Source organism: Lissotriton vulgaris, chromosome 7 (genome assembly GCF_964263255.1).
Source record: "Lissotriton vulgaris chromosome 7, aLisVul1.2, whole genome shotgun sequence".
In the NCBI taxonomy this organism is placed as follows: domain Eukaryota; kingdom Metazoa; phylum Chordata; class Amphibia; order Caudata; family Salamandridae; genus Lissotriton; species Lissotriton vulgaris.
This window is the reverse complement of record NC_141695.1, coordinates 1627991486-1628013526: the sequence shown is the minus strand read 5'-3', so window position 1 is coordinate 1628013526 and position 22041 is coordinate 1627991486. Positions and strand designations below refer to the sequence as shown.

General features: G+C 44.3%; 1 protein-coding gene across 2 annotated transcripts in view; it reads right to left on the bottom strand.

The window, feature by feature from the left end:
- The window catches only part of LOC147706149 (uncharacterized), a 389457-nt gene that overhangs the window by 355460 nt on the left and 11956 nt on the right, over positions 1-22041 (bottom strand). The window contains exon 5 of one of the 2 annotated variants that reach the window (XM_086932583.1): positions 13032-13222. The exons of the other annotated variant lie outside the window; for it this stretch is intronic. The gene's annotated coding sequence lies outside the window, so the exon portion shown is untranslated. Of the gene's footprint in view, positions 1-13031; positions 13223-22041 lie in introns of those variants that run through there. 2 annotated transcript variants of the gene reach the window in all.

Below are 22041 nucleotides of genomic sequence, written 5' to 3'. Positions count from 1 at the left end.
CAACAATTTCCATGGCTAGCCAACTAAAACAAGCATTGGCATAGCCAATAGGTCTCGCCTTTGGGACCTGCTGCATAACTAAAAACGTATAAGGTCCCAAAGGCGAGACCTATTGGCTATACCAATGCTTGTTTTGAAAGTGGTGTCTGCAAAGAGCAAAGTGTGGATTTTGCTTCGCCATTTCGTTCTTCTTTCCCATGTTCAACACTTCAGATTTTCTCTAGAGCTGGCTGTCTGGTATAAAAAAAAAGGTAAAGTGTTGGCTGGTAATACAAAGGGATAGCATGCTACGCCGTTTTTCTAAAACACGACAATAGTAGTGTTTACAGAAACATAAACCCCGCAGAAATATCAATTAAGGGTGTTAATAAGTGCGATAAAGAATCAAGGGACAGTGAAAGAACTGAAGGGAACAAAACAGGCGTGGAAAGATCGAGAAGCAAAGGAAACAAAACAAATCCAAGGGCTAAAAGAGAATCATAGAACAGAAAAAGACTTGGATAACAACCGATTCTAAGGGCAGAAAAATAAATGAATAGGAAAAGAATCAAAGGTGACAACGACGGAAGATTAAAATAAGAGAAAAGTAAAAAAAAACAATAGAAAGAACAAACAAAAACTGGAGAGAAAGTAGTTCAAAGGTGATGGTGATAAAAAGAACTGGAAAGAAAATTATTCAAAGAAGATGAAATAAATCAAAGGAGAAAAAGTAAAATAAAAGAATCAAAAAGGTGAAAAGGAGCCAAAACCTTGCTTAGTAAAAGAATGAAAAGAGGGAGAATAATAATGAAATACGCCAGAGAAGTGGTTATGAACGAAGTTATGCTGCGAGAGTAGGAGAGCACACTGTTTACAACTTAAGGTGAAGGCAAAGATTTGATTCATTACTCCTCCTTCACCCAAGAGACTTCCGTCTATTTGAGAGAGCAGTAAAAACCATGAGAAAATAAGTACGCATGAGAATTCAAACTTTGTACAAGGAGGGGTGGAAAACAACATATATATGGTCTTTTAAAGACCTGTGAAGTACTCGGTCGAGGCTGTGGGGGAACATCCTTTACAACCCAGTAATGACACTGCAGTGCCATTACAATGCGGGTTTCACAACGCAAGTCGTTACCACGACTTGCGCTGGAGGGCGCTCTAGGACAAGGAATAGTATAATTTACTATCCAACACCTTCCCTACTGTATGTAGACTGGAGTTGGAATAGTAAATTATACTACTCCTAAGTCCAGCGCCCTCCAACGCAAGTCCTTGTAACGACTTGCGTTGTAAAACCTGCGTTGTGATGGTCTGCGGTGTTTTATACCGCGTTGTACCGTCATACATCCGTGGCTGTGTGTGTGCCCAGGAAGCTGTCTCAGTCTGGGCTGACACACATGATGGGGGGTGGGGGGCTGAAGCCCTTTCTTCCCAATGGGCGTTGCATGCCTGATCTACAGCGTGCTTAAAGGTCAGCGGCCTCAGGATCTAGCCTGGCAATTCCAGATAGAGAAAAATAAGACTGGTGCAAAAAAAAAAAAAAAAAAAAAGAAAATGGACTACGACTTGGAGGCCCAAAAATTGAGCCCAATAGAGACCTGTTTCGAGGTCCCCTGAATATAACTGCCTGTTCTCAGACCAGGACTGACCCGGCCCACTTAAAGCCCTTATCATAACTGTAATTGTACTTCAACCAGGCATGTGCTTCAGCCCCCCGCCCCCTGTTTTTTCATACCCTGAGCTGAAGCTGTGTGGGTGTCTGTCCTAGCGAAAGTCTAGGTGATGTACAGCTGGAGAAGAGTGCGTTGGAATAAATATTTTCTTATCTCCGACAGACACTTTCAGCTTATCTTGCTGCTGCAGTGTCTTCAAAGGAAGCAATGGGGGGGGGGGTACAGGTGATTCACAAGATCCATGGCAAAAACATCCCATAGTGGGGGATCAAACTGTGCATGGCAGTGCACCTGTAGGAAAGCAGGTGTGATTCCACCCCTCAAACGGGCTGTTCGGTCCCTGGTCCAAGCTCAAGCAGAAAAATGGTGGAACAATAGGCATCCAGACAGGATTTAGTGTATTAAGGCTGGGTGGGTGTGCTTGCCAGCGACCGAAAGTCTGAATGATGGGCACATTTGGTGTCCCTGTACATAGTCCAGTTCAAACCAGTCTTGGGAGCCATTAGCGGCTGCTCTGGAGCGAAAGTGGACAAAGGACATGGGAGTAACCTCCCCTGAATCTGTCCATCCCTCTCCCTTGGGTACAAAAGGGCTTACCTGGCTGTAGGACCCTAGGTTCAATGTGGACATGATTCTGGACAAGATACCACTGAATTTCGACCGTCTGGACACTCTGGACTTCGCTGCACTTTGTTTGCGCCCAACTTTATCTCCCCTGCAGTCTGAAGCATCGTCTGTGCCTTTGCTCCATACAGGCTCTGTGCTGAACCTGTGGAGCATCAAGGACAACTGAAGATATCTCTCTTGGTGTGAAGGAGTCACTCCCCTGCATCTCAGGCACCACATCCCGACTGACCGGTCTGCTGATCCTAAGCTCCAATGGACTTCTAAGGCTCCAGTGCACAGGAGGTGGGTGTCTATGTCCCTTGAGGTCATAGCTGCCCTCTTAACAAGCTTGAGGCCAGAATCCCTTGTGGGGGCTGCAATACCTGTACCCCTGAGCATCGCAATAATTTGCAAGTGCATATGCTTGCTGGCAGTTCCTAAGCAAGTGCATTTGGCTCAGAGTAGCCCCAACCTCTGGCACTATTTCCTACTAAGAACTCCATGCTCCACGCACCAATTGCTCCGTGGGCTGCTGTTTGTTGAAATGACTCGAGGTCCTCTCTCGACTCCTGTGCCTCTGGCCAGTGGATCCATTTGAGGGTCAACTTATCTTTTCCTGGGCTTTCTTGGTTGCTCCAGGCCTGCCCTGAATCCCCTTGCTGTGGTGAGTCTCCTGGATCTTGCTAGTCCGAACCGTAAACTTCTTTGACCTTCTGCGTGGGTTGCCATTGCCAAGGCTTGTTGGTGCTCCTGTCGGACACTGACCCCTCAGCACTTGACATCCTTTGTGGGACAGCTCGTATCCGGCTCCTGGTTGCCCTGGACACCTCCTGGTCCCCCTAACTGCTGAGTCAAGAACTCCATCAACGCACCTGAAGCACCTGACATCAGTGGGCATTTGTCTACCGAGTCCCTGATCACTCCTGAGTGCTGATCTGCTGTGACAAGAATACACCTTTGGATTCCCACAGTGGCTCTTCTTTGAAGGCCCCATTGAGATTGACAGTGGTTTCCGATGCCTTTTCAGACATATGCACCCGGATCCCCTGGGATAGGTAACTCTGGTACTACAGTATCCATGGGTGGGGTGGCTCTCCAACCTACTAAGTTCCATGGGGTTTCTTCAAAGTCCAGTGGGAAGGGTCCTGCAACTTTAAAACTCCAACCGCGACTCTCCCATAGAATTGTACGGAGAACGTTGTTGTGTTCCCACACTGCACCGGTCATCCGTGGGGTCCCTACTTACTCACCTTGGGTGGGTCCTTGGGGTCCCAGTGATTCTACACCCTCTAGACACTGTCTTGACTCAAGTGGTGGTTCTTATACCACTATTTTAGTATATGGTTTGGTCCCACCCTGGGGCTCACTGTGTATTAGTGCTATTTACTGTTGTTTCCATGCTACAGTGTTGTGTGCTTTGTGATTATCTTCATTTCGAAGATACTGTGTCATACTAGAGAGTGTTATATTAATAAATACATATTTTTATAACTACTGCGGGTTCTCCTTTCATTTAAGCAATACTATATGGTTGCATTCTGGTACAACAAGCTGCTTAACATTTCTTCAAGACTAAGCCTGAAGGCTGCTCTCCACAGCTACCACTTGGATAGCTTTCTAAGGTTATCTGTGACCTTTTAAATCACCACAAGAGTTGTTTGGACTGGTACAGGGTGCCCACTTTATTTAGTGGACAGCATATACCAGGCCAACGTCTCACAGCACGTTACTGATCAACCTCTGTTTTAAAGAGCGATAATGCTTGCCCAATAACACTGGTATGTGAGAACCCACCTGCACTTTAGAGGCAATCTCTGCCATCTTCCTGTGCTTCCAATCAAACAAGGCAAAAATCCCAAATTGTAATTGCATTTCTATTGTTCTTACTGCTCATGTCAGCGGTAATAAGCACTAAATAAATGTTAAAAAAGGGATGAAAGAGCTTTTCTGTTTTTTAAATGCAATGACCATCCAGCGATCTAGATTTTTCTGTCAATAGCAAGGGGGGAGGGGTAGAATTTGTGGTCTTGGTCCTAAAAGTGGCAGTGACTGACAAAAAACTCAAGAACATGCAAAATGAAGTTGGCAAAATAGGGGTGGGGTGGATGGATAGCAAAGAGGGTAGCAGTCCCAGTCCTCTGGGTAAACTGTTCCCGACTGTCGTTTTTTATTTGTGCAGTTTTATATCAAGCAAACATGAACCAAAGTCATCAGAGTGCTTTACATGAGTTTCAGATTATATTACACAAAATATATTTTTTAGACACAGGGAGATTAAGTGATTTGTCCAAGACCTCAAGATGTTGAGCAGACGCTGGGATTCAGTTCCAAAGTTGGCAGCTCAGGGCGTTAGGCCACATCTCTTCACTTAGAATTGGCGGCTGTACCCACATATGTAGGCAAATTGCCCAAAGTTCCTGTAGTCTGAAATAGAAGTAGAGTTGTGGGATTTTCTCAGAATCCTAGATTCATCAGATTATGTGTAAGCTGTTCCATGAAGATCTCACGATGGCATGGTGGGACCACAATTCTCAATGTCGCACCATGCAGGTCAGCAGTCTGCCCACTCGTCGCCCTTATCAAAAACATATGTATTTTTACTACCAGACCGGACTGGCAGTGGTGTCACTAGGGTTGGTGTCACCCGGTGCGGGTAACTCATGGTGTCACCCCCTCACGACTTACCGCATGGACCTCCTTGGCTCCGAGTCCGCCAGTGGACACAGATGGCAAATATATATATGTTGATACAGTTTCTCTTTACTGCGGCATGTGATGAAATCACAGAACCATATTTTCATCTTGTGATTGACTGTCTCTTTCACTTTAAAATCTGGTTCCTCTCTTCTCTTTGTGGGCACTTGAAAGGCACAGCATGAATGCTCTATTTTCTAACTGGTAACCCCATAACGCCAATTTTACCTCCAACAGACCAGAAACTCAAAAGAGAAATGGCACAGCCAGTGTACCCAGAGAAGCAGGGCCCCAACCGAGGGAATGACCAAAATAACAAATCACAAGTCAGCAGAAACACAAATCCACAGCCAAAAGCACAGGGACGTAAAAGCTGCCACTGCCAGGATGGACAATAAGGCAGCAGGATGAAGACCGGCCAGCAAAGCAGGCATATTTCAGCCAAAGCAGTTCACTTCATAGTATACGTATGAGGTGAACTAACTGTGAAGTGAACCACCTGCAAGTGAAGTGACGAGTTTAAGGAAAGGCCTTGCCTGCTCCCTGCCTTGAGCAATGAATCATGCAGCCGGCGGTGTGCAACTGCAAGCACAATGCGCTGCCCTGGTCAGGACTAGCCTAGGAGGCTAGAAGGGCGGGGCCGGACAGGGTCTTCTATTTATTTATGCGTTTTTATATAGCGCAGATTTTACCCGAAGGCGTCAGAGCGCTTCATAATAGGAACAGTAATGAAACATGAGGAGAAAATTACAAGTGAACAAATTACAAAAGCAAACATTAAGTTACAAGAGGCAAAAGTGACAATTGTGAGCAAACAAAATACATGAGGTTGCAAACGTGCATTACAGGAGGAAAAAGTGACATGTGTGCAGGTTACAAGTGCTTAAAAGATAAACTATGACTGAAGGCAGGTTTGGAACTTTCCAATCCCTGAATGTAAGAGCTTCACATCCACTGTCTGAATGCCAGATCATTATCTACACGAGTTTAAACTAATAACAGTGTATAAAAGCAATTACTAATGCGTCTTTATTACTAAAGGAACACTTTTGTGAATAATGAAATACAGAGCAAAAAAAGCACTGTTTCTAAACTTATACCTTGCAGTTAGCATGCAATTCCTTAAAGATGGTTCATAATTCATTAAGCAGGTATATTACAAGGATGGTAACCTGAGACCTATCTCACTCAAGAATGTCTGCAATGAAAGCAGTAACTCGCTGAGCTTCCTACGTAAAATACAAATCTGTGACCTGCATGGTGCATGCTTCACTTTGCAGCTGGGACATCACATTAACTCTTTATACTTTGTATGAGTCAGGCCGGCATGTAACTAGACTGGACACAGATCTCGCCAGCAAGTGTATTCACCACCAAAGTTATCTTACAGCTACAATGCTTTGGAATTTGTTGGGTAAACAAAGATCTCTGCACCAGGTGTCTACAGTAGTCTAATCCCAATAAACTATTTTAAAGTGAAGTCTGCTCGAGAGAAAACAAAGTAGGTATAATACTGCAATATATGGTAGACAGTGACACTCAAGCACAACAACAAACGTTACATAGACAATGGTGGCACACTTGCGCAAGTATCTAAAGCAAACAAAATGTAGGAGGTAGCAAACAGTGTGTTACAACAAGAGAAAAGTGACGTGTGCATCATCATGTTACAAAGGAGTACCAAACGCAGGTAGAAGGATAATACTGCAATGGCAGACACTCAAACAAAAGAGCAAACGTTACGTTCGTAGGCAATGGTGGCACTTGTGCAATGATTGATGACGTGCAATTATCAAACCAAAGAAAATGCCATTAACGCGCAGTCCCCAATCCTATCGTGACTGCCCAAGCCTAGGAAGGAAGAAAGCTTAGCCTGGTGCACCGTACACCCGCCTGGAGAGGGCCGTGTTTTCGTTTGTACCAGTAAAAAAATCAAATGTACTGAATCTGAGTTCATTTGAGTGCCACTGCACTGCCACATTAACTTACTTAGTTCATAAGTATTCATATCATATTATAAATAAATCAATAAATGATATTATTTAAAATTCTCAGTCTCACTGTCTCACCGTCCCAAATTTGAGGAGAGAGACCACCGACCACGACGGCGCTTGGCTCGCGAATCGCGATATCAGACAGAAGATGGTGGTGCAGATGATGTCGTCGTATTTTAATTCACCACCGCGCACCGCGCACGCGCTCTCCCTCGTCTCTCCGATCTTCAGGGCGGGCGCGTGACCGCGCCGTGACGCGTCAGCAGGTCAGTGCGCACAGCGCACGGGGGCTGTCCCAGGTCCGTCATTGGTAGAGCTAAGATTGACGGCCTTGGGACCAAAGTGCTGGCCTGGGGTAGTGGTACGCCGCTCGCATCCGCATCGCACCACCAGTGACGAACATCCCTGGTGCGGTGCGTGCGTGGCGCGGTGGCGTGCGCTTGCACTAAAGGCTTAAAGCAGTGAGTCAGTCACTGTCAGTGCACTACTACACTACACTAGTGGCCAGGCACTCAGGCAGGCAGTTGAGCGCTAACTAACACTAACTAGACTAACTAGATTGGTGTCACCCCCAGAGGGGGTGACACCCGGTGCGGTCCACACCCCCCGCACCCCCTTAGTGACGCCACTGCGGACTGGACATTGAAAATCTTTTCCTATGTAATTACCATCTCCTGCTATTCATCATAATAGCCCCTCTGCCAGAGGTCTACAGATGATGCTTCAAAAACGCCACACTGGCTCAAAGCCAGCAGGTGAAAAATAAAACGATATACTATTATCGTTTTATTTTTCGTTTGCCCGCTCTGGGCCAGCATGTGCAGGGAGGGGTGGTGCCAGGGCCATGGGAGGGGAGGACTGGTTTGTGTGCGCATGTGTGTTTGGACGGCCATCTCAGGCCGACCAAACACACATGATCACTTAGGCTTCACCAAATGGGCTGTATTGAACATCCGGGTTAGAGAAACAGCACAGACTCCCTGTCCTGAGCAGAGCGTCATACCAGCCCTCTCAGGCCAATCCCACACTGCTCTCATACCATCAGAGCAGTGCAGGGTTTGCACAGGTACTCTCTGGAGCAGAACACCAAGGTGTGAGGAGCGATGCTGCCAGCAGCTTCAGGTGGTTTTTTTTCATTATTAACCTCCCCCGCACTCCCCCGTACCTCCTCCACCTGCCCCACCACCCCTTCATTGTGTCGGCCGCCACTGCAGCGATGCCCTAAAAAGTGGTCAGGTCCTTGAAAGTAATGTACATGGATCATAACAGTTTTGAAATTGATACCTAAAACCACTGGGATTAAGGACAAAGTGATGTCTAAGGCGTTCAACAGGAGTAACCTAAGAGTAATGGTACTCGTTTTTTTACTCATAAACAATTCCGTACTCTTTGGAACCCTACAGGGTGCTCTCATTTGGCAAGCATGGTGGGGCATAATGCTACACAGAAACTTTCATTGCACCGGGGCATGGTGTAAGCAGTACTAAGGAAACGTCCACTGTATAAAAATCCCAAAAGGAACATGGCACTGTAGTGTTGGGTTCTTGTCCATTGAAATTTAATATGTGATCAGGCAACCAGGGGTAGCTGCAGGTAGACCTGCAATGATTAATCAATCGCCTAAGTCTCGGTCTGAAATATGTCTGTTGTTTTCTCGACTTTGGCAGTCTTTTGGAGTTTATCTGGATGGTGAAAGTGCTATAAATAGGTGGTTCTACTCTGCCACCTAAGTGGTGATTTCCATGACCATTTAGAGGTGTGGTAACTGTGACGTGTGGGGAGATACGCTATGGGCAAATTACAGTAAATGTAAATGTACATGTATTTATATAGCGCAAATCACCCACACCGCAGGTATCTAAGCGCTTGCTTAGGGAACCCGTCCTGGTATTCCCCTGTGAGATAACCCTGGCAGGGTATCCACAAGGTGAAAGCCAGGCATCCCGCCGCGAGGGGCCGTTGTGGAGATTAAGCAAGCTATTGCCCAGAGTCGCAGAGTGTGAACCCGTGAGTCGAGTAGGCACCGGAGCGAGAATTATCGAGTCCGTGGAATTATTGAGCCCAAGCCCCATCAAGGCGGGGAATTGAACCCTGGTCCAGGGCCGATCTCAGCTTCCGGGTCTGCCGCCTCTAACCCCTGAGCCACGCTTCTCCACCCAGTAGGGGCACAGTATCAGGGAAACACAAGAGACACAGCACTCAGATTACTATTTGAGACCGGATGTCACGAGCGACCCCGGCCCATTTATTTATAGCTCCCTGGCCACGCCCGGCCAGAGAGTGCTACAATGTGTGGTAGTCTTTCCGGGGTCTCGCCCGGCCGGGCTCAACCACTAGAACGTTACATCCCTTATCAGGTTGGATTTTGAAAAAAAATTAAAGTCAGCACATAAATTCCGCCAGTCTCTGGTTTGGTCGTGGATTTAGCCGGAGGCCATATGTATGGCGGTGCATGTTGCGTTGAACACCAGGGCTTGGATACCTTGCACCCGCATCTTGGAGGTCCGGGCTATGGGCTTTGTGGACCGTGATCTCATCGGGCTGGATGGCGCCCTGTCCGCAGCTTCCTGCTCAGCTTCATGCAGTGTCGTCTCTAAAGACCCTGGCTGTTCTGTTGGGGTCTGGTCTCTGGCTGTGTCTGGGATTTTCTTGAACCACAAGATGTTTCTCGTCACAGTCTCCCCATTTCTTTCCACTGTGACTGCCGTTCCATGGGTTGATTTCACCACCCATGCACCTGGTTCGTAGGGGGTCCGGAATTTTCCAGTGTTCCACCTGTTTCTGATCAGTGCAGAGTCTCCAGGGTGTAACATCCGGATCTTCGCTCTGCGCCTTCTGCTCACTTTGTCATTAGTGTTGCGTTGTCTTACTTGTGCAGTTATGGGGTCATATGACTTTTGTCACCAGCCTTCGGCTCTTGGCAGCATGTCTCTGCGGGGCCCGGCCAGCATCAGTGACCACGGGGATACTTGAGTCGTGCAGTGAGGCGTACTACGGTAGTCTCTCAGAAACCGCTGTAGTGTGTTTTCGGGGTCTGTGCCTTCCACTGTGGCAATGCGTAGCACCTTGTTGATGGTCCGCATAAAGCGTTCCACTTCACCGTTTGCCTGCGGGCACTGCAGGGTCACTCGGTGATGCTTGATCCCAAGGCGCGTCAAGAACTCCCTAAACTCGCTGGCCTGCAAAGGGGGTCCATTGTAGGTCCTGATGATGTGTGGTATGCCGAATAGGGCGAACGCCTTCTCTAGCACCGGCTGGAGGTTGGTGAATGATGTTGAGGGGAGGACCTCCACTAGTGGATATTTAGTGTAGCTGTCCACGATGGCCGCGGTGACCCTTCCGTCTGGAAAACTCCCAAAAACGAGACTTAGCCATTCCCATGGTGATGGCGCTGGCTCTTCGGTTATAACAGGTGCTGGGGCCTCGGTACTTCCTGTTAGCTGGCACCCTTGGCACTTGCGTACCACGGATTCGATGTGATCTTCCAGGTCCAGGAACTATACCTTCTCCCTCATCCGGAATTTCATCCGCCCGATTCCTTGGTGCCCTTCATGGGCCAGGACTGTTGCCCTTTCCTGCAGACTGAGCGGTATTACGATGCGTGAGCCTCTTAGGATGATCCCATCTTCTGTTGAGCTGAGTTCATTCCTAACACTCCAAATTTTCCCGAGACGATTTCGATCAGTCTCGCTCCATCCTTGGAGGTCTCTGAGAAAACGGTCCCATGATCCTCCCTTCAATGCGCTTGACACTCGCGGAAGACAGGCGTCTTTACCAAGGTGTTCCTTCACTTCTTCCAACGACAAGGCTTGGGGACATGACCATTGCAACACCATGTTGATGAAGTCTTCTGTTTGCATTTCCTGTTCTACGTTGATCACTGCCTCTGCCGCTGGGTGGTGTGACAGGAAGTCTGCCGGGTTTTTGGCACCGGGTCGGTGCACCAGCTCCATTTGATACTGTTGCAATTGTATTGCCCATCTTTCAATTCGTGGAGGAGGATGTGGGGCTGTCCCTTTGAACAGTGGCTGGAGTGGTTGGTGGTCGGTCACCACTCGAAATGGGTTTCCACTGACATAAAGGTGAAAATGATTACATGCCCATTTGATTGCGAGCGCCTCCCGTTCTATCTGGTTGTAGTGAGTCTCAGTTGCGGTGAGCGCTTTGCTCACAAATGCGAGCGGAACCCATGTACCTGGTTCTGTTTCTTGGGTCAACAAAGCGCCCAGGCCGACTGGGCTTGCATCTACAACTAGCTCCGTGGGACGAGACGTGTCAAAATATGCCATCATTGTGCTGTCTAGGAGAGCTGCTTTGACTTGCTTGAAAGCTTTCTCTTCTGCTGCGGTCCACTGCCAGGGATTTTCCTTCTTCGTCAGATTGCGCAGAGGCTCCGCGATGGTCGCTAAGTTCGGAATGAAACGACCGCAGTATGTCTCCATTCCCAAGAAGCTTCTCACTTCCGACACGGTCTTCAGTGCAGGGGCAAGATGTATTGCCTGGGACTTGCGGGGGGTCCACTTTGACTCCATCAACGCTGAACACATATCCGAAGAAATCGATGGATCGCCTGAAGAACTGGCACTTGTCTTTGTGGAGCGTCACTCCGTGCTCCGCCAGTCGCTGGAGGGTGGCTCGCAATAGTCGGTGATGTTCCTCAATGGTTTTGGAGTGTATTAAAATGACATCACTCATATTAAGGACTCCACCAAGGTCGGATAGTATGTCTCGTACTGTATTCTGAAAGATCTCCGCGGCAGATGATATCCCAAAATGTAGTCTTTTGTAATGTCTGAGTCCAAGGTGGGTTGAGAAGGTCGTTATATATCTGCTCTCTTCGGCCAACGTGAGCTGGTGGTAGCCGGTGTTCAGATCTAACTTTGAGAACCATTGGGCACCGTTGAGGTCAGCCAGGATATCGTCCACCGTCGGTGTTAGATATGCTATGGGCAAATTACAGTAGGGGCACAGTATCAGGGAAACACAAGAGACACAGCACTCAGATTACTATTTGGGACCGGAAGTCACGAGCGACCCCGGCCCATATATTTATAGCTCTCTGGCCACGCCTGGCCAGAGAGTTCAACAATATGTGGTAGTCTTTCAGGGGTCTCGCCCGGCCAGGCTCAACCACTAGAACGTTACAGTAACTACTGGAAGTACCCTTGTAGAGCTTATTTATTTACAGCAATCCGTCTGATAGCTATTACCCCTGGCACGACACTTGGCAACACTCCTGGGCATGGAAAAGCAAAAAGCCATGGTAAGGGGTTTGTCTCTAAAAAATGAATGGCATCACACTGGGTATTCATCATGTCAGATAGTGCAACCGCTGCACCAGAGTATTCACTTTGAGGAAAGAGATCCAAACAGGGAGGAAGCAATCTCCCAATAGGGTGGATATGCAGTCTACTACCGCATGGGCAGTAGCAAAGGCCTCTGCCATCTTGTTAGACTATATACCAATTGGATTTCTGTCTGTTTTGTCTAGTAAAAGAGAACAGGCAGTCAGAATCCCTCGAGGTACTTGTGTTGCTGAAAATGTGGCTGGCACGTGCCTGATCTTGTCTATGTTATCATGCATAGGAAGTAATGGACTCTCCTCATTGATAGTGCATATTTACAAGCACCACTTTAAAGGCAGCAAAACGGAGGCAAACAGAATGAGAGAGTTTGACAACCCCATGGACTAACGAGAACGAGGAAGTCATACTGTATAAGAGATTGAGCTAGAAGTAAAGTCAAGCCATATCTGCCATCCTGTAAACAACCCACAACAGAAACTACAGCGAGCAGCAGGTAGCATAGGCTTTGTGTTGTTCGCTTGTCAGCAATAATGATTGAGAAGAGATGGATGTATTATTGGAGATGCACTGTAATCTACCCATAAATGTGAGAAAGAATGTACATCTTCATGGCCCAAGTGCCAGATTCAACTGCCTTCCAGTCAGCTATGGCTAAATACATTCCACATTCCTACAATAACAATTCTATCCAATAACACTGAATCAAGGAGGCATTGCCATACTCAGCAGACATGGCAGACAGGCACAACAGAGAGGAAAACAACAAATTTAGGTAAAATAGAAGTTGTTTAATGTTTAATCCGATGCACTGTAACATCAGGAACAGAGAGTGACGAGGGCATCAAGTTTGATGGATCAGGCAATATGCTTCAACAGCAGGAGGACAGTTCAGGTATCAACTTCAACACATAAACCATGGGAGATTTTGAGGAAGGAAGGTCTAATCCATCAATGGCCAGTGAGGCTACAAGCAGGAAGAGAGGAGAAGGTTTAAGGTGTAATTCCAGAATTGCATATGTAAAACAACAGAAAGGCAACAGCATGCAAAAGAACAATAATTAAATATCAATAAGTGAAACAAATACCACTTGCCAAACAATTTTCTGGCTTCTCTCGTTCTCCTGTTTTTTAGAAATGGGTAAGTTACTATTTATTGTGTACAGAGGGCCAGCTAGGATGTAGTTAGAAAAAAGGCAATGGGGGGAAATGGTGTTTTGCAGTTTGTGCCTCCTTCTACTTAATTTAATTTTGTTTTTCTCTGCACAGGCTGTGAAAATTTCCATTTGCACATTCAAAGTCTATCAAGTACCAATGCATCCTATTTGTTTATTGGGGTTGAAATAAGGCTTTGGAAGCCATTGTGTCACTGGCCGAGTAAAGGCCAGGCCTAGGTATATGGATTACTGCTTCACTCATGAACTAGTGGAGCCTTCATGCAATTGTAGGTGTCAGAGGGCCTGTTGAGGCTTCCAATAAGACACTGGAATATAGAGAATAATGAAGAGTGAGGACAGGCCTTTCACATTTCCATACCTCATTCAATACATAATGTGAAGCAGTCTGGGAAGTAACAGTGGGAAACAGAACAGCACCAAGTTGTTGCATTCCTATTGATTATATTCTCTGGCAGATTAGTATTTGAGATCCTTTTAGTCAACCTCAACAGCCTGGACAGCCTGGTGAAGAGTTCTTTTAGAGTGAGTTTGGTATCAGTGAGCCAGCAGGCCAAAACACAAAAGACATATTAACACTGAAGGATGAGAAATATCCTGCCACGAGAGGTGGGCTCCCTCCAAGAGTCTGCAGGTGAAGGAGTGCTTACCAATGCCATCCTACAGGCTCAAATGCAAAGATAGCTGAGAAGGAGACATTAATGTTAAAGTAGGATATTCTCATGCCATGAAGTGAAGGTAAACTGTGCACAACTTGGAAGGAGAGGGGCCAAAGTGAGACACACTCCAATTCATGAACTAGTCCACCCAGCTCTTTTATATTGTGGTTCTGGGGGTTCTGAACCTGTGTTTTAAATGTCATGATTCTGTTATGAATTTGGTATCAGTGAACCGCAAATAATGAATGCGTTATTCATGAGTATTTTCATCATGTTACACCAATGGATTCACTGTGCATTTGAAGGTTTTGCATTGAACACTTGGGTTTCATCTTGTAAATAGCACCCATGTTATTCGTTGCCCTTACAGTAGGCTCTCCCCATGGCAGAGCAAGCATTTAAAGGACATAACCTTAGCATGGGTTTGTGCTGACTTCTGCATGACCTGACGACAGCTGACCCTGTTGCTTGAGGCTAACCTCCCAAGCCAGTTCCTTGTTCAGCAGCTGGCGCAATAAAGTTCAAAGAGCAGGACATGTCCGACCTTTTATGGCACCGTTCCCACCGCTTCTATCTCCGTCCCATCTGTTGCTGCCTTTCCTTTACAACATGTTCATCGATCTGGGTTGAAGGTTTTATGGTGGGTTTGTCCGGCCTGATTGAACAGGAAACCAAGCATGTGTGCAATCCTTTTTTTAGCCTGGACTTATCTTGAAAGTGATGCTTTGTATGCACGTCCTGGGAATCTCCAACATAATGCACTTCAAAGCAGGAATGTGTGCTTAAGGCGAAATATTCTGTATAAAAGGCCTGTGCGAAGGCCATGCAGCAGACTCTCTCATCCAGTTGCTTTAAGAGTGGCTGGGCGACGGAGCCTCACAATTAATGATAATAAAGATGTCTTTTCATATTTCAGATTCTGTGTTGATTTCTTTGCCACTTTTGAATGGACTACTTATTGGTAAGACCCCTGAGAAGGAGTATTGTAAATATTTGGTTCTTCAGTTGGCGCCCAACGTGGGGCTCGAACCCACGACCCTGAGATTAAGAGTCTCATGCTCTACCGACTGAGCTAGGTTAAGGAAAATAATGTTTGCTAGCTGCGTTTATTTTACAGAAAATGAAGTGTTGCATTAAGTTTTAGATAGAAAATAACGTGCAGCCCTTTTTCAAATTTTGAAGGTTATAGGTTACAGGCCTACGTACAATACAGATTTGCTCATTAACAGTTAAGTAATAAACAGTTATTTTTTTTTGTGTATGTTGCAATTTTTTTGTGTTGTGTATTTGTTTGTTTTTGCCAACAGATTATTCATGGATTGTTCTTAAGAGGAGAAGACACGTGAGTTTGGCTAATTGACAAAAGATGTGTTTTTGCGTCATTTCTTTAACAGAAAGAAATGTACATGTTTCTGTTTGAGGTATTTACAGCTGTCATGACATATTATATTTGACAATGGACCTACAACTGCGTTGTGCTCAATGTCAAACTGAGGGTGTAGAGTTTGTATGGAGTTTGGACCTGACAATTTAGACTGGCCCAAATATTGGGTTTTTGGCTGCAGGTTTAAAGTGCAGAAAATACACATGCCATGGTGCTGCATTTTTGTATGTTTTGTTCATGTTGTTACCATCACAAGTTCTCCTGTGTTCTGAAGAGGTCCGTATGACGATACGTACCGCTACACAATTATTGGATGAATTTGGTATAATGATAAATTTCACAGATATGGTTTGCATACTGTGAGGAATAATGGCAGCACTTTTACCAGTGCATGCCTACCTTTGGCTATACATTTGGCTGTATTGGAAAAAAAACTAAACAAATATAACAGGTTCAAAGTGTATCACCTGATGTTACGTACTGCACATTCCCTTAAAGGAATAGGCAGCCCTAAATTGTTATGTATCCTTGATTGGACCTAAGGATAGAATTATAGATCTGTGACTCAAGGTGACCTAATTTTTATATTGCGTTATTTGATCATGTTTTGTTTCCCAAATAGCATATGGCTTTGTCCCTTGAAAGGAAGCCAGGTTTCATTTTTCCTCTCCCTGAAGAGAGAACAGGAACATAGAATTAGAATTTGTGTAACTTTGGTCTTTTGTGTATTCCCCGTTCTCTTGGTGCTGTGTCACATGTCTGAGGCACCCAAGCAAACTCTTGTTCTTGCTATAGATTTTTCTTTTGCTGTTTTCGCCCCTGACCAATGTCGCATTATGCTTAGTTATTAGTCATTTTAGTTGTGTCCTAATTCCATTTCCCCTTTTCCCATATTCCTTTCACCAGTCAGCCCATTTATTATTATGGGTGTATTGTTTATGTACACACTTCTAGACTGTAGTTATGTATTAGGGACCCCCCATGTTATGTAAAATGTTTTTTTCAGACTGACTGTCAAGGTAGTGATAGGCTGGTTCCAATGTCTATTTTTAATTTTTCAGTTCTCTTGTGTTCCTGCTGCTTTAATTTTTTGGTGGGATTAGATGTGTTCTAAACATGCAAATACCAGGACTTTCTAGTGTTTGTTCTTTGTCTTCACATTTGATCATTAGCCTTTTGTATTGCATAGTGCACTTAATGCACATTTTTTAAGGGACTTTTCTTCATGTCCTTGATAATATGAATCATGTTGTTTTTCTATTCGAGATGTTCTAGATAAGGAATTTAGGAACACCTAGGTTTAGTCATTGAGGGAACACATGTATTTACCCCATTAGACAATGCCACTGTGTGAGGAAATTCATTTGGATAGAATTCCTGTGTAGCTATAGATGACAGAGAATAATGAAAAGAACATAACTGAAGATTCTAAAGAAACTGTTTTGCCCTTTTGCCTTTGCTCTTGTATTTTATGCTCATGGCACATTGTCACTCCCTTGCAGATTGCAGGCCACCTGCTCACCAGTCCTCTTGTTAAAGCACATGAACTGTTTTTTGTGCTTGATTTGGAGGAAACTAACAATTGTGTTACATTCCCTGCTTCACTAGGCTCTGCTAAGATCTTCCGGAGTTAAAGGAAGAGTGATTCCCTGCAGACCTGTGATCAACACTAAGCTCACTCCCCATCAGTGACCGCTCCAAGATGAACAGATTTCCTGGCTCTACACTTCTTGCAAACAAGGAAGTCGCGAAGCTGGACAACGATCATCAGCGCGACATCGGTGATTCCTCCAAAGCAAGGCATTTGATTTGCGAAAGGCGTTGCAGAAGAAAGGAGGAGCTGATTCTTTTATTTGTTGTTTGGGCTCTGTACCTGTTATGTGCTGGAAACCTCTGTCAGTGTACATTCCCTTGAGCCATTGGCCCGAGTTTTGGCCACATTCACACTTTTGCTTTGCACCAGTGGAACGGCAGTGCACCCCAGCATCCACGTTTGGAAAAAGGCACTACATTCTGGTGCCCAGGAGAGAGCAGCTTGAGCGTCCTCTGACACTAACTGATGAGTGTTGGAGTCTGAAAGTGCTGCTGATTTTGCTAAGTAGTGCTTGGATCTGCACGAGATGCTTTGTGCCCTTGATCAATAAACAACACATCATTTGTAGTGTCTGCCACAAAGAAGAGACACTGGTGCATTGTTTTGAGACTTTGAGACTTTCGAGTGAGCTGTGAGTGTTTTGCCCGGAGAGCACTACAACTAAACAGTATTGTTTTCTCATGAAAAGCCTGACTTGGAGAGGCCCAACGCGAAGAAAACACTGGAAGCGGATTTGATGGACTTTGGGTATTTTCTGTGAGCTTGTATAGACTTGAAGTTTGGAAACTAATTTTTGCTGCTTTGCTGGCATTGTTTTAAAGTACTATTCTGTTTAGTAAAAGCAGAATAAAGTCCACTCTCTGTGGAACAGTATTCCTTTTTCATCTGAGAGCATTGATCAGGAACACTATTGTTTCACTTAAACATATAATGAATTACTGAAATGCATAGGAAGCTATATAAAACGTTATTAGATAATTCTAGGATTTGCTTTCTGCTTAGGACTGTGCAAGTACTACGCATTTGACCTTTTGTTGTTCTTTTTCTCTTGCTGAATTGTATTATGGTTTTTTGTTAAATTTTTGATTGGTTACCATTTGCCAGTTGCAGGGTCACGTAGGAGTACCAACGGTTCAGTTTGTGACCTGAGTAGTGGCAGTAGGCCTGCAGGACTTGCAGTGTCCCTATGACCTGCTAATAATCACAGCTGAAGTACTCTACCAAGATTGCGTGAGCGACATTAGAAAATGGAGATTGTATTGAGGAATGACGATAAAAAGCAAGAGATGAAAAACAGACATTATAGAATATTGTTCTCTAAGTGCGGTATAGCTCTATCTATTTTAATACTTTTATGTATTTTATTGGTTACTATATTTTGGTATGTTTCCCCCTACACTATTGACGTCTGCACCAACTTCCCAACATACTCTTTCTGTTTCTTCACATGAGCTTCATATTTTACCTGAACATGAACTGGTTAGGTCAGAGTTTACTGATAATTCCTTTGGTACAGTATTTACATCAACACCAGCTAGTGATGACTATAGACATGGATTCAGATTTAGCATGAGTATAGGTTATTGCCTATGTAAGGGCAAAAGGATGCTCTGTGGTTCTGGGGGTTCTGAACCTGTGTTTTAAATGTCATGATTCTGTTATGAATTTGGTATCAGTGAACCGCAAATAATGAATGCGTTATTCATGAGTATTTTCATCATGTTACACCAATGGATTCACTGTGCATTTGAAGGTTTTGCATTGAACACTTGGGTTTCATCTTGTAAATAGCACCCATGTTATTCGTTGCCCTTACAGTAGGCTCTCCCCATGGCAGAGCAAGCATTTAAAGGACATAACCGTAGCATGGGTTTGTGCTGACTTCTGCATGACCTGACGACAGCTGACCCTGTTGCTTGAGGCTAACCTCCCAAGCCAGTTCCTTGTTCAGCAGCTGGCGCAATAAAGTTCAAAGAGCAGGACATGTCCGACCTTTTATGGCACCGTTCCCACCGCTTCTATCTCCGTCCCATCTGTTGCTGCCTTTCCTTTACAACATGTTCATCGATCTGGGTTGAAGGTTTTATGGTGGGTTTGTCCGGCCTGATTGAACAGGAAACCAAGCATGTGTGCAATCCTTTTTTTAGCCTGGACTTATCTTGAAAGTGATGCTTTGTATGCACGTCCTGGGAATCTCCAACATAATGCACTTCAAAGCAGGAATGTGTGCTTAAGGCGAAATATTCTGTATAAAAGGCCTGTGCGAAGGCCATGCAGCAGACTCTCTCATCCAGTTGCTTTAAGAGTGGCTGGGCGACGGAGCCTCACAATTAATGATAATAAAGATGTCTTTTCATATTTCAGATTCTGTGTTGATTTCTTTGCCACTTTTGAATGGACTACTTATTGGTAAGACCCCTGAGAAGGAGTATTGTAAATATTTGGTTCTTCAATATCCCGTGTGTCATTTTATTTACACTTCCAAGATGTGTTAAACTCAAATCACACACACAGGAAATTCAGATAAGTTTGCATTTGACAACTTAACATCATTTTTCGCTCATAGAAAACAGCTTTGAGCAGAAATGTTCTGCTCCAGTGGTTCCCAGCCTGTGGAACATGACTGCTTCGAAAATTAAACAATATTAACAGATTAATAAAGTGTATATGAACAATGTAGATGAATGTACAATTGAAAGTTATAAAATGTGCTTTAAATGTGAAGGAATTTGAAATTGGAGGCAAAAAATTAAATTAGTATCCTCAAAATGATTCACAGAAGCAGTGCAGGTGCATCAAGCAGAATATAGTATGCATGCCTAGTGGCCCAAATTGAATTTAGAAAAGCTCCAACCTTTCAATTCAAAATCAAAATTTCATTGTTTTTATTTATTTATATGTGTTATCAAAGTAAATAAAATGTCTCATAATTTGGGTATTTGTTTGATGAATGATTTTTACTGTATTTTTGTGTATTGTTTTGGGGTTCAAAGAGGAACATCCTTTACAACGAGACTCTAACAACGCAGTATCATTACAACGCAGGTTTTACAACGAAAGTCGTTACGACTTTCACTGGAGGGTGCTCTAGGATAGGGAATAGTGTAATTTTCTATCCAACACCTTCCCTACTATCCACAGGGACTGGAGTTGGAATATTAAATTAAACTATTCACTATCCAGCGCCCCCCAACGCAAGTCGTTGTAACGACTTGCGTTGTAAAACCTGCGTTGTAATGGTACGCGTGGTAATACCAAACGTTGTACCGTCATACATCCCTCTTCCTTCATAGACCCAGAATGTAAAGAGTAAAGGTATGCAAAATACTGTTTTTTTCGTTGTAACGGTACGCGTGGTAATACCAAGCGTTGTACCGTCATACATCCCAAGCTAGCTTCCTCCCAATAGCTTGCAGGACTTTTTGCATAATTTGTGTGAAACTCTATAGAAAAAAACAGTATTTTGCATACCTTTACTCTTTAGATTCTGGGTCTATGAAGGAAGAGAGACCAGCAATGTGAGGTGGACTTGGAGGGCTAATTATGGGCGCTACTGCAAGAGTTGCAGAGGATGGCCGGGAACATAGACAACAGTTGGGGAATGTCTGTAACGTGTGACAGTACCATGCCTAAGACATATAGTACACACAAGTATATTTTCTCGCCAATAAATCTGTAATTGGATTGAAACTAACGAAAGTGATGGTCCATTCTACATTTGTGGAGAGCTGTAAGATATGTGTATATATATATATATATATATATATATATATATATATATATATATATATATATATATATATATATATATATATATATACACCGTTACACAAATAGGACGGTGTCACTAAAAAGATTCAGGCTGGGACAAATTCTCCACTGGAATAATCGAACAGAGATGGATTTCACTCATTATGTGAAAACATATATCTTATATTATTTGTTTTATTTTAAGCAATTCAGCCTATAATTACATACACTCTAAACGTCTTTATAAGTGCACATCTGTCTCACTCTGTTACAAACCTTTTATCTCTGTACCTGCTGACCGAAATTGCTCCTAGGCATGAAACACGATTTATGAAACTCTCTACGAAACTAAATACAACCTAAAGAAATACCTCCACTCAGCACTAGTATGTTCCACTGTTGGTTGGTTGAATGAATGAATGAATGAATGAATGAATGAATGAATGAATGAATGAATGAATGAATGAATGAAAAGGAATTTATAGAGCACGACTGCGGCTTCATAAGAAGCGTCCTGGCGCTTACATAAGTTGAGTAGGAACAGATTTACAACTCCCCAAACAGAACCGTCTTCAACTGTGCCTTAAACAAACTTTCGCTACAGATGGAGCGGAGAAAGAGTAGAACAGCATTCCAGAAACTGGGTGCCAGAAGAGAGCAGGCTCTTCCCCCCGTTTCTGATGTGAGTAATGATCAAATAGATGGTCCTAGAGAGTTCCACAATAAGGCAATGGAAGAATATTTCCTAAGTTCACTTAACTATTCTAGGGGGCATTTCTCAGTGTCAATCATTGTGATTTTTCTTGTTGACAGTTCTATCTGTAGGTGTACTCACAACTCACACTTGGAGGGTTATTCCCCTCTCCTACAATGGTCGGTTATCTTCTGATTCCTTTCAAAGCAAAATTCGAGTACAATGCACTGCTCAGCAGAAATAGATTATAGCAATAAAACACCACACTCCTTACAATTCCTGTAGGTTAGCATGCATTCAAAAAATCAAAGATGTGTGTACTGAGTGCACTACAGCTATGAATGAGATTGGATATTATAGTGATCAGAAAGTACTGATGCTGACTTCAAAAGTAATGAAGGTGGTGGCAGGTACTGGTACTGAACACATAGGGACCTGTGTCTGCGGGAAGTACTGGGAAAGCAGGATTGACCATACTGAAGGTGCTGGCACTAGAAATACTGGTAATGCTGTTCACTGGAGGTACTAGC